The sequence below is a fragment of the Ursus maritimus genome, unplaced genomic scaffold (genome assembly GCF_017311325.1).
Source record: "Ursus maritimus isolate PB19 unplaced genomic scaffold, ASM1731132v1 scaffold_25, whole genome shotgun sequence".
Lineage (NCBI taxonomy): Eukaryota > Metazoa > Chordata > Mammalia > Carnivora > Ursidae > Ursus > Ursus maritimus.
Window position 1 is genome coordinate 30699937 of NW_024425008.1, and position 17303 is coordinate 30717239.

At 51.8% G+C, this 17303-nt stretch overlaps 1 long non-coding RNA gene across 1 annotated transcript; it reads left to right on the forward strand.

Annotated features, from left to right (window-relative positions):
* The first annotated feature begins 3943 nt into the window (after window positions 1–3943).
* On the forward strand, window positions 3944–13814 carry LOC103671724. The gene is made up of 3 exons (XR_571039.2): window positions 3944–4220; window positions 6429–6586; window positions 9454–13814. It is a non-coding gene; the product is annotated as an uncharacterized LOC103671724 (long non-coding RNA).
* The last annotated feature ends 3489 nt before the right edge of the window (window positions 13815–17303 follow it).

A 17303-nucleotide genomic window follows, 5' to 3' on the forward strand; every position in this document is an offset into this window, starting at 1 on the left:
GAAGGGATGCAGAGACCCTAGTCCAACCCCTTCCTTCCTGGGAGTTCTTCCTGGAAGATTCCAAAGGCTGCTCTGTGGCTGTGTGGACATAGAAAACACGGTCACTCATGCTGTTCCCGCTCCTGCCCACCCCTGTCTGCATACATTGCCAGACCCTATGCACTTTGCCCCAGACCTCACCCGTCTCGCTCACCTCTTTCCTGGGAGAGAGACAGTTCCACGCACGTGCTGTACTAACGCTGCTCAGCTAATTTGAGGGGGTTGGAGCAATGCGTATTTTCTGAGCACAGCCTCTGGCAGAAAAGCCTATCTGACTCAGTGCTTCTGGCCAGTGGGGTAAACAAAAGCACGGTCTGAGCACGGCGTGCCATACAAAGAAGCTAGTGGTGAGAGTTCACGGGAAGCCGTGGGCTAGAACACAGCAGTCTCCTCACTTTCCCTACCTTCTTTCCTACCTTCCTCAGCCCCTCTTGGCACATGTCCTCTGAAACTCAGCTACAAACTCCCAGATTCCTTGGTGTGCATGGCGTTCACAGCCTTGCCCCCCTGCCCTCCCAGGCCCCCAACACCTCCCTCCACATTCTCACGTGCTGTTCATACTCATCCACCGAACGCAGGCACCAGCGGTGGGCTTGGTGGCTCCTGGGCCTTTGCACCTGCTGTTCCCTGGGCCTAAAACATGCTTGTTTCTCTGAGAAGCTACTCATCTTTCAAACCCAAATCAAATCTCCCTGCCTGGGGTCTTCCCTGGGTCCCCACAGAGAGGGTTAGGCTGTCTCAGGGAGAGTTGGTGGCCTCATTGAGGGATAGGTGACCTCGCTGGCCTCCTGTCTCATTCCCCTGCCAGAGTGACCCCGTCAGGAGCTCCCGCTGCACCCCGCAGTAGTAGGCCCTCAATAAACGGTCACGTGAGCGAAGCAATGCGTGAAGGAGCTAGCGGCAGCTTGAGAAAAGGAAACAGAGACACATCCTTCATGGGGAAACTGGCCTCTGAGAACCTTATTTGGGGTGTCCTCTCCAGAGGTCGGCTTCGGGTGCTGCTTCTCCCCCTCCTGCCCTCAGTGCAAAGAAGTTCCTCAGGGGGTGGACCACCTGCCCGGCCTCCTCCAGGGATTTCTTCCTTGATGCTCGCTTGCGGCTTCTCTGGTCAGTCCAGCGCAGGACTTGCACAGCTGCTGGGGACTCATTGCCCGAGAAAGCCTGGGGATCTGGTGTGGGCTAACTCGGAGGAAAGACCTTACGCTGTGCAGTGAGATAGAGTCCACCCAGGGGCTGCAGCAAGAACCGACAGGAAGGCGAGGCTCCTAGGTTTAGGGAGGATTTCTTTCCAGGGTGGGGAAATCACAAGGACAATTGATTGAGTTGAGGTTGGGCTGGATGGGGTTTGGGGGCCAAGGCAGGGGTGGGGACAGGGAGTGAATGTCTGGGGCTGGCAGTGGGAAGGGAAGGTGTGGGCGAGGTTTCACTGGAAGGGAAGAAGGGAACGTGAGTGCAGGTGGCTCAGTGGCCCAGCTCTGCAGCAGCGGAATCTTCAGTCCCTGCAAGGATCCGCAGGAGAGCTGGAAAAAGAAAAATAAAAATTAAGGAAGCACAGGGGCCAGGATCTTGGTGGACAGCCGAGTAGCTTGGAAGTGCTAACTGGCACCGAGGTTGCTGGGTGCACAGGCGAAGAAGCAGGAAATGGACTTTAGGACGAGGCCCATGCTGGAATGGTTCTGGACATTCCCCCTCTTCCTCACAGCACAGCCTTCGGGGAATCCCAGGGATCTGGGGCCCAGGATAGGTCCCTGAGGGACCCTGGCCCCGCACAGCTGAGTCTGTTTCCCCACAGGCCCCCACCCCGCCCCTGGCAGTTTGGATACTAATAGCCCACGGCACCCCAGGAGGGGGCGAATGGGGATCCATTTGTTTTTCCAGAGTTTGACCTCTGGGTAAAACTCTTCCCCCAAAATGTGCCGGTTTAAGTGAAAGCGATAAATCAGCCCCTTTGAAATGCAGAAGCAGCTTGGGGAAGCCCCCTTTGATATGCAGCTTGGAAACGGGGCACTTAAAACCTGGGTTAATTCTCCGTCTGGCTTTATTGGAGGCCGAGAAAGGGAAGAGGAGGAAACCCAGGGCCGCTCATTAAGTCTGGGGCACTTGAAAGGCCTGGGGCAGGGGCCGAGCGGCCGCTAAGAGATCACGGAGGCACAGCGGCCCTGGGAAAAGCATCCCTGTCCCCGACCAACTCTAATCCCGGTTCCCACCCAGACAGATGAGACGCGGGGGTGGGGGTGTGGGGGGCGGTGGAGCGGAGGGGCCGGGCCGGCGGGCCGGGAGAGGCTCCCAAGGATGGGGAGGCGGTTGCTGTGGAAACGGAGTCGGGGCGCCTCAGAGGAGAAAGCCAAGGGCCAACCTAGCGATTTCCTGAAAGAAGCAGAGAATTCAAGAGTGTGTATCTCACTCCTGGGGCAGCTCCTGCTCTCAGAGGCCTGGGGGCTGCAGCCCCTCCATGGGAGCCAGGCGGGTCGGCCTGCCTGTACTTGCCTCCGGGGCCCTGCTCGGGCCCTTCATTAGAAACATCTGCTCCTCGTGGCACTCCATGTCACAGGGTGGCCCGAGGGCTCTGTGTAAGTTTCAGGCAGGGGTGGGGCTCTGGGGACATGCAGCTTCCACCGCCCAGCTCCAGGCTCCAGAAGGGAGGAAAGGCTGAGTGTGGCACCGAGGCCACTTGGTGCCAGTGAGGTGACCCTGTGTCCTGGATTTCAGGATGGTTCCCCCTGCTGTCCCCACAGGCGACAAGTCCGCGTCTTGGATGGGTCAGGCAGAAGGCTCTGGTTTAAAGCTGGGACAGGCAGCCGGGTAACTGTACAGCAGGACCCCCTAGAGCTTCCGAAGCGTAGCACCCATGGCTGCTGGCCAGTCCTGCCTCCTCCAGGGTCCGTGGGCTCTGCCGTGGGCTGTGGGCAGGGGTGCGCAGGAGACTGGTTGCTGCCTTCCCGCCCCTGCTCTGCCTGCTCCGTTTTCTCTTGTGTGTCGTTTCTGTGCAGGGAGGTGGGGGGTGGTGGAGGATGGGAGCGGAAAAAGTAGAAAGCTGACCCTTTAGAGCTTGGTCCTCCCATTTGAGACAGGCCAGGGTGGACAACAGCTGATAGGTTCCTGTCACCCCCTTGCCCCCTCTGACCTTGGGGTGCTGAATTCTGGGGAACGCATTCATCGTGCAGCTGGGCTGGCCGCTGCCCCACAAAGGTCCTGCCTCAGTGGGCCCAGGGCTTCTCATACAGAGATGCTCGGGTGAGCCTAGCAGCCAGTGACAGGCCTTTTCTGAGCCCTCCACACATCTCCCCAGTCCCTCCCTCATCACGGGAATCCAGAACCCGTGTCCATTTGCAGGCCTTCCACCCCCACCTGCACCTCCCACCCAGACGCCAACCCACCTTGGGCCTCTCAGGGCCTCAGGGGGCTGCCAGGACCTCCCAAAGCCTTTCCCTGTGTTAGAACAACGTGCTCACAATTGCAGACCTACACTAGGTCTCGGACAAGGAGTCAACTGAATAAATCACAGAAATGACTCACTGTAAACTCTTTTAACTCCGGGCAAGCTGAAAGCCCCTGGAAGGCAAGAGCAAAGCAAGGATTTTTCTGTCTGCCACTCCCTACCCTTGAGAGATGTGAGGGAGGAGTGGCAAAGGACCAGGCCCAGCTCCCACAGAGCTTCTGCCCACCTCCAAGTTCCTGTCCTGCCCCTGGGGTGGCCGAGAGGAGGGAGGCTTCCCTGTCCCGCTTTGTCATGCCTCTCTCTGCACTAATCAGCTTTAGTCTCCAGATTAAATTAACTGACTGGAGCATTTCAGCAGGGCTGAAGCAGCAGGAGCTGGGGTACACAAGCCAGCTCCATGGGCTTCTAGAAGCCCAGTGCAGAGGCACCATTTTGTTCTTGCCTCCTCCCCAGCTGCAGGGAAGGAGGGGCTTGGGAAAGGGGGGTGGGAGCCAGCCTCACAAAATGCCTGCTTGGAAGCAGAGCCGAGGGGGATGAAGAAATCTGGGCAGGCCAACTGGGGATACAGTCCACTGAAGGCCCCACAGACAAAGGGAAAGATGATGGAAAAAGAGGAGATATGTGGGTCCAGAGAAAGGAAGGCAGGCGAGAGAAGGCCGACCACAGTGGCCGGGGGAAATGGCAGAGCCAACCCCTGGTCAAAGGCCAAAGTTGCATTGTCGGAGGTGTTTCCGGGAAGAAGGTTGGTGGTGGCGGTGGTGATGGTGGGGTGGATGTGTGCGCCTGCCTTTGTGTGGGCAGGAGACAGGAGTGCGCGTGCTCGCTTGCGCGCGCGCGCTCTCTCTCTCTCTCTCTCTCTCTCTCTCTCTCTCTCGTAGGCCGGTGCCAGAAACTGCTGCATTCCTCTTAACCCCAAAGCCAGCCCCCTTTCCAAAATGCTTTCTCATTATTCGCAGGCACATTTTTCTCCGCCACACTCGGCTCTTGTTTCGACGTCTCTATATGCTCGCTGCACTTGAGGCTCTTCCCTGCTCTGTGGTGCGACTGTAAAAACACCTGCGTTTTATTAATGCTGCCTGGAGCCGGGCTGGGCCGGCCCCTCCGCTCGCCCCCTGCTCGCCTTCTCTGCCAGGCTCAGTGAAGCACAGCCCCAGCGTTAACCCTGTGTGGCTGGGTCTCTGTCCCGCGAGGGCTGCAGACCCCGCAGAGCAGGTGGGGCTCCCCTAGGGCCCCGAGATGACGGGGCAGGCATTGGGGGGGGGGGCTGCCTTGGCTCCATGCTTTCCTTGCCCTGGACTTGTGATCTGCTTCTCTTATCACTGCTCCTCAGTTTCTCTCTCCAGAATGTGAGAACATCGTTTTGTCTTGAAAGGAATCCTGGCAAACTTCTAAGCCAAAGCCCTTAGAAGCCTGGCCCTTTAAGTATCTACTCCGTCCTCTTGCCTCCAGGAACCATTGAGACGAAAACCATCCCGAAAAAGAGCTGCTTTCCTCTTTAAAATCTTTTAAATAAGGAAAGCATGAAGAATACAAATGCCCCATAATCCTATCACCCTGAGAGTCCTGTTAACATTTCTTTTAATGCAATACGGGCACATGACTGAAAAAAAAAAAAAAAGCATAGAGGTATCACATGAAACTTAAGTTTTTCCTCCCTCAAACCACAGTTGTTCCTCCCCAAGGTAATAATTCTTAACAGTTTGTGTATCCTTCCAGGGAAAGAATTTGGGTATATACTGACATCTTTTTTTTTTTAAATAAAAATAAGTCTGGACTTCTTTTTTTTTTTTTTTAAATCTTTTATTTTTTTTTAAAGATTTTATTTATTTATTCCACAGAGATAGAGACAGCCAGCGAGAGAGGGAACACAAGCAGGGGGAGTGGGAGAGGAAGAAGCAGGCTCCCAGCGGAGGAGCCTGATGTGGGGCTCGATCCCATAACGCCAGGATCACGCCCTGAGCCGAAGGCAGACGCCCAACCGCTGTGCCACCCAGGCGCCCCAAGTCTGGACTTCTTGCCATATCAGCACACGGAGACCCCCTTCGTTCTTTTTAACGGTTGCGTATTAATTCGTGCTATGGCTGCACTAGGGTTTATTTAACCAGTCTCCTAGTAATGGGCTCCAAGGCTGCTTCCAGTTTCGAATCTTCCAAACACGGCTGTAGTGAGGATCTTCGGACATCTGCCTTGGGTGGACATGTACGAGGATATCTGCAGGGAAATTCCTCCGAACGCACTTGCTGGGTCAAAGGACATGTTCATTTGTCTACTCTTTTTAAAAAAGAGTTGTTTTTTTTCCCCCTGTCCTCCTCCATTTCTTTTCTATCAGGCAAACTCCTAGTCATTGATTAGAATGCAGTTCAAATTTGTCTCCTCTGTGAAGCCTTCCCTGATTGATCCAGGAGCCTGCTGGCTTTGCCTTCCATGCTTCCTTTGCCCTCTTACCCAAAGCCTTATTGTAGCTCAATTTTTTAGAGTGTTTGTTCTCTATACAGGATTGCAATATGAGCTCATTGACATCTCTCTTGGGCACGATGCTTTTGTCTTTTTTGTTTGTTTGTTTAAGATTTTATTTATTTGAGAGAGAGAGCACAAGCAGGGTGGGGGTGGGGAGCAACAGAGGGAGAAGGAGAAGCAGACTCCCTACTGAGCAGGGGCTCCGTCCCAGGACCCCCGGGATCATGACCTGAGCCGAAGGCAGACGCTTAACCGACTGAGCCACCCAGGCACCCCCGCTTTTGTCTTAAAATTTTTCTTTGTGCAGTTCCACTCCTGGGTATGTACCCAAAAGAACTGAAAGCAGGGACTCGAGCAGGTATTTGTACGTCCGTGTTCGGAGTAGTGTTATTCACGATAGCCAGCAAGTAGAAACAACCCAAATGTCCATGACAGGTGAACAGATAAAATGTGGTACCGTAGTCTCCCTTATCTGCTGTTTTGTTTTCCCCAGTTTCGGTCACCTGTGGTCCATTGCTGGAAACACACGATCCTCCCGATGTATCTTCGGAAGGTCAGTAGGAGCCTAACGCTGCATCTCGGCGCCTACGTCATCCCCTCCCCTCATCTCATCACATAGGCGTTTTATCATCTCACATCATCACAGGAGCGGTGAGTATAGTATAGTAAGATCTTTGAGAGAGAGACCATAGTCACATCAATTTTATTACAGTATATCATAAAAATTGTTCTATTTTAATTTTAGTTGTTATTATTCTCTTACTATCCCTAATTTAGAAATTAAACTTTATCCTAGGTATGTATGTATAGGGAAAAACACACTATATATAGAGTCCAGTACTATCCGTGGTTTCAGGCATCCATTGGGAGTCTTAGAATATATCCCCTGTGGGGAGATTTTATACACACACACACACACACACACACACACACACACACACACACATATAACAGGAGCCCTAAAAGGAATGAAGTTAGGACACATGCTACCACATGGCTGAACCTTGAAGAAGGTATTATGCGAAGTGAAATAAACCAGTCACACAAAAAAGACCAATGTTGGGTGATTCCACTCATATGAGGTGCATAGCGTAGTCAAACTGACAGAGACAGAGGGCGGAATGGTGGCTGCCAGAGGCTGGGGAGAGAGAGAAGGGGAGTTTGTGTTTGAGGAGCACAGAGTTTGAGAAGGTGAAAAGTCCTGTGGACGGATGGTGCTTATGGTCGCACAGAATGTTCGCCGTGCCACCGACCCGCACCCTTCAGCATGCTGAGGATGACAAATCTAGTGTTAGCATATTTTACCACAGTGAAAGAATTCCACCATGTCATAGACTCAAAGTTCTTTGCAAGCTCTCTCCGTGGGTCGATGTTACCATCCCCGTACTTCAAGGCAATGCTGACCCATCCAGGACGGGAGAGCACTTATCCTATTTTCAGATATTTCCAGGGAAGGGAGCCCATTACATTATTAGGCAATCTTTTCCAGTGTCTCAAAACCCCAGACATTCTTGGTACCAGACCTTTCCTGCTGCACCTGAAGTTAATTTTTTCTTGGTCAGTAAGTGCTTTGTCAGGCCACTGACTCTTCACACACTCGGAGGCTCTTGTTACAACTCCCCCCCAACCCCCGCCAGTCTGGGCCAAAGGCACCAAGTAACAGTCTTGTGGGTGGACTTTGAGGGCCTCGTGAGACTTCCTCTCGTGCTTGCCTCTCACCAGAATGATGGATGGAAGGAGCCCACCCATCTCTTACTTCATTTGAGATGCAGTTTGTGGGGCACTAGAGCCTCTTTCTCTCTCTTGGCTCTCCCCTCTGCACCCTTCTGTTGAAAGCCTTTGGCTGACAGGGTGGACCCCCCTCCCCCCCAAGGACGGGGACAGAACCAGTGACTCATTTCAGTAAGCCCCTTAGACTCTCCTCTGACCAGAGACCACATGGCCCCTTAATGAGCTGCTTAGAAGGTATGCTTGGCTGGTGTGTTCTCCTCGGCCTGGAAGATGCTGACCTTGTCGGCTTAGAAACATCAAAGGGCTAATGAGGGAAGAACAGGGGCTGAGAAAGACACCATCACCTGGCTTGCAAGGCCCAATGCGGCTGAGAAATGTTGTCAGGAACTTGGAGGAAGTGGGGCCTTCTCTGTTGTGAGGACCTGCCCTCAATCCCCTTCTGGAGCACAGGAAGGGGGGTGAAGCTAAATGGTGGCCCCACACTTGGTGGCTCAGATGTCACTGCTACCACAAAGGGAAGTCCGTGTGGGGGTGGGCACTTCCAGAGAACTCGTTCACCTGCAATTTGGGGGATAATAACATCACCCCTGTGTTCCTGGGACAGGCCCGTCAGCCTCGGGTGGTATTATGTTGGTCAATGGGCTTGGGTTGGTGCTGACATTTCTGATTTCAACTCATGGTTTATATGAAGGACCTGGCCTCGAGAAGAGGGCTGAGCCCTGAGGAAGACAACAGCCCTCACAGGTCCTTCAAGAGGACTTATGGGATGAGGAAGGAGAGTCCCCACGGGTCAGTGCAGTACCTGGGGTTTCATATGAACTAGACGCACACAGACATTCATGGAGTTTGTGCGTCATAAGCTGGTCTCAGTCCTTGACGTTTCCCAATAAGCTGGAATGTGGAACAGAGTGAACTCCAGATGCTCTGGTAGAATTTTCGTTACGTTCGGGCGGCTCAAGGGCTGTCCCCTATCGACAAGCACTTCGGAAATGCTAGTATTCGTGTTTGGTTGTTTATGTTTCTTTCTTTAAAATCACAGCGTATGTGTTTATTTGTTGTTATATTTATTCCTATCACATCCTCCCACCCCCAGACCACCCACCCGAGGAGCTGGTTTCAGGAATCACAGTCATGTGCTGCAGAAGGTATGGGAAAGGTTGCTGGGTCTCACATGAAGAAAGGGATTCTATCTGTGTTATTCACCACTGGATTCCCAGGACCTTGCACACTGCAGGCAGATAGAGGCTCTGATTCATGGCTGATGAATCTTACAGAGAGGAGAGAGTTCACTTGAGTTGCCTGATATTCCTCAGCAGATCAGCAATGGAACCAGGAGGAGAATCTCCTCTTCCAACTTACAGGCCAGTTCTCCGCAGGAAGCCATGCCTGTCTCTTTATAAGCGTCCTGTGGCTGGCTTTAGGTGTCAAGTAGCTCTCCCAGGGGAAGCAGAGGACAGGGCCGAGTCTTGAAGCTCAGGACTGGCTTTGAGACAGTGCCTCTGACAGGATGGGCAGGGCTCAAGGGCCTTGAAGGCCCTTCCTGCAGCAATCGGCAGGGGCACTGGCGTGGTCCTTGGGCTGGAGTTCCCTTGGCCTAGAATTGCCAAACAGCCGAATGTGAGGGTGCTGATCAGTGGAGGAGCTCCTGGAAAGGGTCTTCTCGTAGCCTGACCCTTGGAGCTGAGGCAGGGCTGGGCCGTCTCTAGGACAGGCTCTAGAGAGCCCAGAGCAAAAGGGATAGTGCTTCGGACTTGTTCCTCCTCTTAGGGCTGGGTTCTGTTTCTTAGGGAGAAGCCTGCTTCCCCGTGGACAACTCTGACGGGATCAGAATGTGAGCCGGAGGGAAATTGTCTTTCCAAGAGTGCTCTGTGTTCAGATTGGCCATCCTTTGTGTCCTGGGACCGAGAGCTTGGGCCAGAGGCCGTGGCTGAGCCAGGCTTTACAACACCTCTGTTTGCTGTGCCACGCTTTTGGAAAGCCAACCAGGAGCACACCTGAGACTGTGGGCAGCTCCGGTCCTTCCTTTGCTCCTGTTCGTCAGACCTCCCCAGAGTCAGATGTCCTTCCACACAAACTCTTGTCGTTCAATCTGTGGCCCAAACAGCCTGAGGCCTGAGACGATGGTGGTCTTGCTGAGGCCGTCAGAATGCTCAGTCGCCGGCAGGCTCATGCCACCTCAGAAGTGATACGGCTGCCACAGGTTCCCTATGGGACCATGCGCTCACCCACTTAAAGTCCATCAAAGCACTGGGTCAGTATTCTGATCCCCTTTCTGTTCATTTGCCCTGTCATCCCGCCACCCTCTCCCACTGCTCCCCTCCCCGCCGGCCCCTTTGCCACCTCTCGGCACCACAGCCCGCAGGGACCCTGACACCTGGAACACCTCACAGAGCCAGCTTTTCTCAAGAAGGGCTCCATTGCCGTGAGGAGTCTGAAGGCGTTTTCTTTTAAGGATAAGTTGGGAGAGGGTCAGAGAGTGCTGAGAAGTTACGCCTGTTTCTTCTTTCTTTTCATTTCCCCCTCTGGGGCTGACAGACCAGATTTTTTTCTTTTTTACAGTACATTTTGGCAAGCCCCATTTTTTTCTGACAGAAAAAAAAAATAACAGGCATATTTTGGGCGATTACTCAACTGGGGTCCTTTGTGACAGGATATGCAGCTGCGTGACTAATGGAGCTGGCTTTCTCCTGGCTTCCTTCCCCTTTCAGAACTCTTGTTTACTGCCCTATACCAAAAAAAAAAAAAAAAAAAAAAAAGAAAGAAAGAAAAGAAAAAAAAAAAAGGAAAAAAAAGCCATAAGCTACAGATTTTTATATAAAAAAATGCCTTGTGAGATACTCAAAGGCAATAAATCCTTCGGATATTCCATTTCTAGGGCTGCAAACTCCCCACCCTCTCCCACTTTTTCTTTTCAAATGCTTAAGCTCTTGACTCATGACATGTGAATCTTCTTCTCCCACCCCCACATCCCTGCTTTCTTCTGAACATATGTCCAGCAGATTGTGTGTGTGAGTGTGTGTGTATGTTTGGGGGGGGGAGCAAGATGGGAACCATATTTTTGGTGCTTAACTCAGCAATTGCTAAAGGAGGGAATAATGACTTCCAGGGGCCTTGGGACCTTTTCTTCCAAGGCCTGTGTGTTTCCATAATCTATGACAATTTTGTGGTGTAAGCAAAAGTTATTACAAAACATGGAACTAGCCTAATGAGGAAGGGTATGTTCTAAACAGGGAGGGACTGTCTCTTTATAGAGGAAATCCATATTTTGGCTGGCTTTGGAATTGAGACTCCTTGGGCTTCCCACAGAACTTTTGGAAGAGACTCTCTCCAGCTTGTAGTGTTCGACAACTGGAGCTGGCCTTTCAGTTTTTCTCGAGATCAAACAGCTTTCTATTGCAAAAAGCGTCTGGCCTGCGGATGGGAAGACCGAACTTGCTCGTCGGGATTGATAGAGACAGATTGGCATAGGTGAGGTTCATGGTTTGTGGTCGCTTGATGAGTCTGAGCCTCAGTTGGGATCTGGAGTAGGTCGTTCAACATCTGTAGGTCTCAGTTGCTCTCATGTGAAAATTAGGATCGTGTCCCCTCCTCCTAGGTGGCTGGCAGGAAGAGCGCTGACAGAAGTCCGAGGCATGGAAAGGAGTTGTGAAGAATTCAGTGATGCTTCTTCATCCAGTGGGCTGCTCGCGCTTTAAGCAGGGGAAGAGGTTTCTTCCACAAGAGCTCACGATGAACGGGACAGAGGCTATTTACAGCAGCCTGGGACACGATCTACAGGAGTGTTTCTGAGGCTGGTAGTGCCTCCAAGTTTGCCAAGTCCCTAGTCCTCTTCCACGTGGGTCTCAAAATCCGAACTCTGATCACGTTCCTTTCCTACTCAGGAAACACTCATGAAACCCAGAAGAAGGCACCACTAACCCCATCTCACCTACTCTGTTCTGTGACTAACTCATCCTTTGCCCACACGCTGCCCCAGAGATGTGAACACTGAACGCAATTTACTCAAGCCCCCAGCCCAACATTTCCCCCGATGTTGCTTGGAGTCCCCCTCCTTCTAGTCGTCTTCCCGCTGCTTTCTGGTAAACCTTGCTCATTTGTCATTTCCTGTAAGAGGTCACCTAAAACTTAGCTTTTCCTAGAGTCTACACTGATTTAGGACTCCTCCAGGGAATACCCCAAACCCTCCAGCAAACCCTAGTGACTATCTTTCTTACTTTCCGGAGCTCAAGTCTAATGTCCTTGGTGAAGGCAGTTAACTTGATTGCACCACGGGGTAAACTGAGGCACCAGCCAGGGAAACAACTGGCCAGGGCTAACATACCAAGTCCTCGACACAGACAGGAATAGAAACCCCACATCCTGATTCCAGTTTGCCTGGAGCTTAAAGAGGCACCTTAGCTTGGATATCCCAGAATAGTTTCTCCCAGGCTGACCAGCTGTGAAGTGATATGTTGCAAGGGTTATTTTTTGCCTTGGCTTAACTCTTAAAAAAACACCCCAAACTTCCTAAAATCGGCCTAAGAAAATCCATTTCTCACAAAGTCGTTCGCTTGCCAAGTATAAACCTAGTATATTACATCATGGACGCCTTTGGGCCTCACTCGCAGCTTACAACGACACTTAGGTATCTGAATTAAAGTCAGAAATCACAGTTTATTGAAGGAAACAGATCATTAAGTCACTCCACTGGACTGAAGCCGTCGACATTGCTTATTTGGAGAAGCTGAATGTTGAATAATGTCCTCTTGATTTAGGTGGACCTGGACGAGCTGGAGTCATCCAACAAAGAGTGTGGCTGTCCTATGGCCTGAGGCCGGTGGGGGCTAATAGGAAGAGGGGAAGGGACAGCGGTGTGCTGGAGCTGCCTTGTGTTGGCTGAGTGTTAAATTTTCAGGAATTTTGGGAGCCGGTTGTTCAACACATCATGAAAATGAAATTATATAAACCTACAATTGAAGACATTATATTAAAACAACGGTAATAAATACTAAAAAGAGATCACATCCTAATTATTTGGCTTCAGTTTACCATTCTCCATGCTTCTGAGTTACGTGTCTCCTACATCCGTGTGGTGGGGATACCACAGAGTTGTACGCCACTGTGCATCTCTCCCAACTCCACATTCCGTCATCTCATATTGGGTGTTTGGAAATCGGCCATGGTGAGAATATCGATGCCATAGATATTGGCGAACTCTACAAATCAGGGCTTGATTTATGGTTTTGTTGATTGTCTAGACTTAAGAAAGTGATAGAGAAAATACTAACAAGGTAGATTAAATATGAAAGCATATCAGGTCTGTAGCGGTGACATTGCGAATAACACAAGGACTAGAGCCAGTATTTTCCCAATATCCAAAAATAATGATCCAGTTCAGCACTTGCTCCTGTCATTGACAAATGAGTGAAGTTCTGAAATACCTCTTTGTTGTTTCCTGGTTGTCTTATTATGGTAAGGGAAATGATCAACCGACAGTCATGTGAGTTGTACACTTGGAAAGCCGGTTGTTGGACATCACCATCCCCTTCTGGAAAGGAGTGTCCACGGACTGCTCTCTTGGGGTCCCAGCGGGAAGACCACTGTGGAATACGTGCAGCTCAGCAGTCAGGACATGGCTAAGGGACTGCTGTGGAAGAGGAAGGACTTACCTGTGGGAGGAGACCAACACAGGTGATCCAGGGTGGATCCAGAAGTCAGAGATGAGCCCGTGTGAACAGGAATGTGGAAAATGCACTAGATTGGCTGAGTTGCATGTACCACCGGATACCATCAAGGTTAGATAGTAGAGAAGCCGTAATGACTTCCACGTTCAAGGTGAGGGTTAGCGCTGTATGTTCACAGTGCTTCAAAGTTCTCAAGGCCTTTTTTACCCATGAGCTCATGGGACCACTGGAACAGAACTGTGAGGTAGATGGGTACGTTAGCTATCAGCATCGAACCCATTTTACAGATGGGAAACTGAGGCAATGGGTGGCTAAGTAGTTCACCCAAGGTTACTCTCTCCGCATAAATGGCTAAGCTGGTGCTTGATGGGGAAACAGAAATAATACAGACTCTGCGGTCAGACACATCTGGGTTAAAAATCCAACGTTGTTATTTATGTAACTGTGGTAAACTTACTTTTAAAATCTTTTTTTTTTTTAACTTACAAAACAGGCACAACAATGCCTAGTTGTCACAAGTTTGCAATGAGGGTTAGTTTAAATGAGATAATAGGTGTAAAGGAACTGGGACTCAGGACGCAGTCAGTGAATGTTCATTTCCTTCTCCCTCCCACCACGGCGTTTTAAAATTATTTGTATTTGATTTTGAAATGCAGTGTATGATTTTTTTGGCTAACACATTTATTTTTCTGATTATAATCTTTAGGTTTCAGTAAAATTATTCTGCGTAGTTTGGGCGGAAACTAATCAGAAGAGGAGGGGACAGAGGCAGAGAGGAGAGGGGGCGGGCCCGGAGACAGCTAGCCCAGGGTCCAGATTTCATAAAGGGCTCCTTCACTCACTGGTCATGGGAGAGAATCCAGCACTCTGTCATGTTCAGCAAGGCCTTTCTCTACACCAGGACTTAGAGCTCCAGATGTCCCTCCCCTTTTCTGGATCTAGGCTTCCATGTCACCACTGGCAGAGCGGGGAGGCCCAGCCTCTTAGCCCTCCGTCCCCTGAAACACAGCCTCACCGCCATGCTTTGCCTTCAGGGCAAGACCAGTCCCGTGGGAAGCAGAGGCCTCAGGCCTTTCCTCCCCTGCGCAGAGAAGCAGCCCGCACACCCACCAGGACTCCTGCCCCTTCTGCCCAGATTTATCTTTCTTCTTAGCCCTTGTCTTTCTATGCCCTGCTATGTGATTAATAAAACTGGATACTCCAAGAGGGCGGGGCTTTTTGTTGATTTCATCTGGGACCTAGAACAGGGACAGGGACCATGGAAGGCTCTCACTTAAATAGTTACCCAAGAGAAGAGTAAAATGGGTCATCACCCCTCTCCCCAGTTTTTTCTACTTCAAACAACAGTCCATTCTTCGATGGAGCTCAGCGGACTCAGATTTGGCTCAGGCCTCACGAGCATAAATGGTGGGGGTGGAGGGTGTTGTCAGAGAGCTGAGGCGGAACTCCAGGAGGAGATGGGGGCCCTGAGGATGGTCCGCTGACTGTCCCACAGGGACCGAACGAGGCAATGAAGCTCTGTGGTTAAGAGCGTGTTGGTTAAAATCTGGCCCCTACCACTTACTTGCTATGTAATCTTGGGCAAGTTATTTTCTCTCTCTGAGTCTCAGTTTTCTTATCTGTAAAATGCAGATAAAAAGATCCGTAAGGTTATGACGCGGATTAACGAGACACAGCATGGTGAGTGCTTCGCACAGAGCCGGGCATGGAGAAACGGAGCCAGTAGCCCTCACATCACAAAGGAGGTGGAAGAGGGGGTTTGTGCCGGGTGGGTGAGCACGACTGGGGGAACCGGGAGAAGCCAGACATGCTCAAAGCCTCGGCTTCTGCAAACACAGCCAAAGCCCAACCGGCCTGGCATGGGGCGCTGCAGAGGGCCTTTGGCACATTGACACTGACCCAGGGGGACCTGGCTGAGGCTTTGGAGCTGTCACCATCACAGCCTAGCCCGACCCGGAGGCTGTTGGCGTGACTCCAGTGACTTCGCGTATATATGGCGTCTAACACAGCTTCCTCTCCTTGGGCAAAATAAGCACAAAGGTACCTCAGCCCATGGGAGAGTAGGGGGGGGGACACCAAGGCCGAAGCCATGCCCGTGAATACGGGACGCAGGGATTCATGCAAGGCCCAGAGTGGAGGATGACGGGGTTTAGAGTGGTAGGGAGGGGAAGTAGGACAAATGGGGAGGGCAGCTTCATTTTCCTTGTGCAAGACAGTCATGGTTTCATCCTGAGAGGGGACATGGTGAAAGGGCAGGAGAAGACACATCAAGGATCGGAAGTGACATGCGTGAAGGGGTCAAGTTCACGTGAAGAGGACTGGGCAGGGGAGCAGGGCAATGGGGGGCTGTACACAGGGAAGCTGCAGGTCTATGCAGCGTCGAGGCAGGCCCCGATACACCCATCACTAGGCAGACAGTCTGTCCCCGAGTGGGCTCCCTGGGGCCGGCCTGATTTAGGCCCGAAAGTCCCTCTTCTGCTTGGTATTTTAAATGCCGTGGGCGCTCAAGACCGCATGGTATACGGGAAGATAGAACTGGAATAGGGGCCAGGAGATTTAGTTCGAGGTTCCTGAAATGTGATTTTCTAGCTGCGACCTTGAGCCTCAGTTTCCTCACCTGGGACACACGGAGGACCACACCTGGCTCCTCCACCTGGTATTCAGTTTCGGGTTTGAGTGAGGCGAAGCAGTGCAAGGAGCAGCCCGTCTCCCAGGCCTCTTACTAACCCCTGTGGCATTTGGTTCTGGGTGCTCCTCGGACCCTCACTTCAAGCCCGCCTGGCTCGTGTGGCCCCACGAAGAGAGCAGAAACGCCCTGGTTGGTTCTGACCTCCTGCTGGCCCGCCTACAAGTGGAGACAGAGTCCCGGGGTGCTGGGCGGACGGGCTTGTCCGTCAGTGAACGCAGCTCAGGCGCTAAGCGCGTGAACGGACGCCTGCAAAGCACTCTGGGCTCTTTGCTGGAAAGCCACCGGAGTGAGACAAAAGATGCTTTCCTTCTCTGCATTCCTCAGCAAGGCCCCCCTGCGCCTGCCTCGCCCTAGAAGCGCCCGAGCAGGTGTGGACGTGTGCACTTTCCTGGACGCTGGCTCTCCCCCAGACAGCGTGCAACGCAGGTGCACATTCCTCTCCTGCCGCTACCCCTGCAACTGCGGGCACGCCGCCTCCCTAATCTCCCGGGGTCTCAGTTTCCAGAGCTACAAAGTAGGAGCCACAGATACTCTAGACCTCCTGCCTGCTGGGAAATCTTCCAAAAGCTGTTATGGAAGTTTTAGATTCTCTGGGACCTCTATGGGCCAGCCTGTGTTCCCATGCCAGACGCAGCCACTTCCCAGGTTCAAGTTCAGAGCCTTTGGTGTCCCCGACTGTTACCTACCAGGAGGGTCTAGAGACAGCCTGCCGAGACTCTGGCTTCTACTCACTAGCTGTGCGACCTGGGCAAATCACTCTAGCCTTTCCGCGCTGGTTTTCTCATCTCTCTCTTGCTCTTTTTTTTAATAATAAAATCCTTTTTTGTTGTTGTTGGGGAGGTTTTCTCATCTCTGCGAGGACGAATCCTGGCTGCCTTTACCCTTGCAGCTGCGGCATGAGCTCGTCCAGGTGAGTTACGAGTTAATGCAGGACTTAACACAGATGGATGAGCTCATACCGCAGATGTGAAGTGCTTAGACCAGTGCCTGGCACATAGTAAGCCTAATTATATAAGGGATACATAATAATGACAATTACTATTATCCATTTTCCACCCCAGTTATTATTCTGGTCCCATTTTCCCGACTTGCTCACCATAGCCTTAGGGCCTGGCCCCATTTCCCCTTGGCTTGCTACGACCACGAACACCCCAAGACTTGTGGAAGCAGTGGGCGGAAGAAAGGTTGCATAAAGCAGGATGGGATAGAGGATTGAGAAGAGAATGTGGCTGGGTTCGAGGGAGATGAGAAAGGCCTAAAAACAGGGTGAGGGAACAACGCCTAG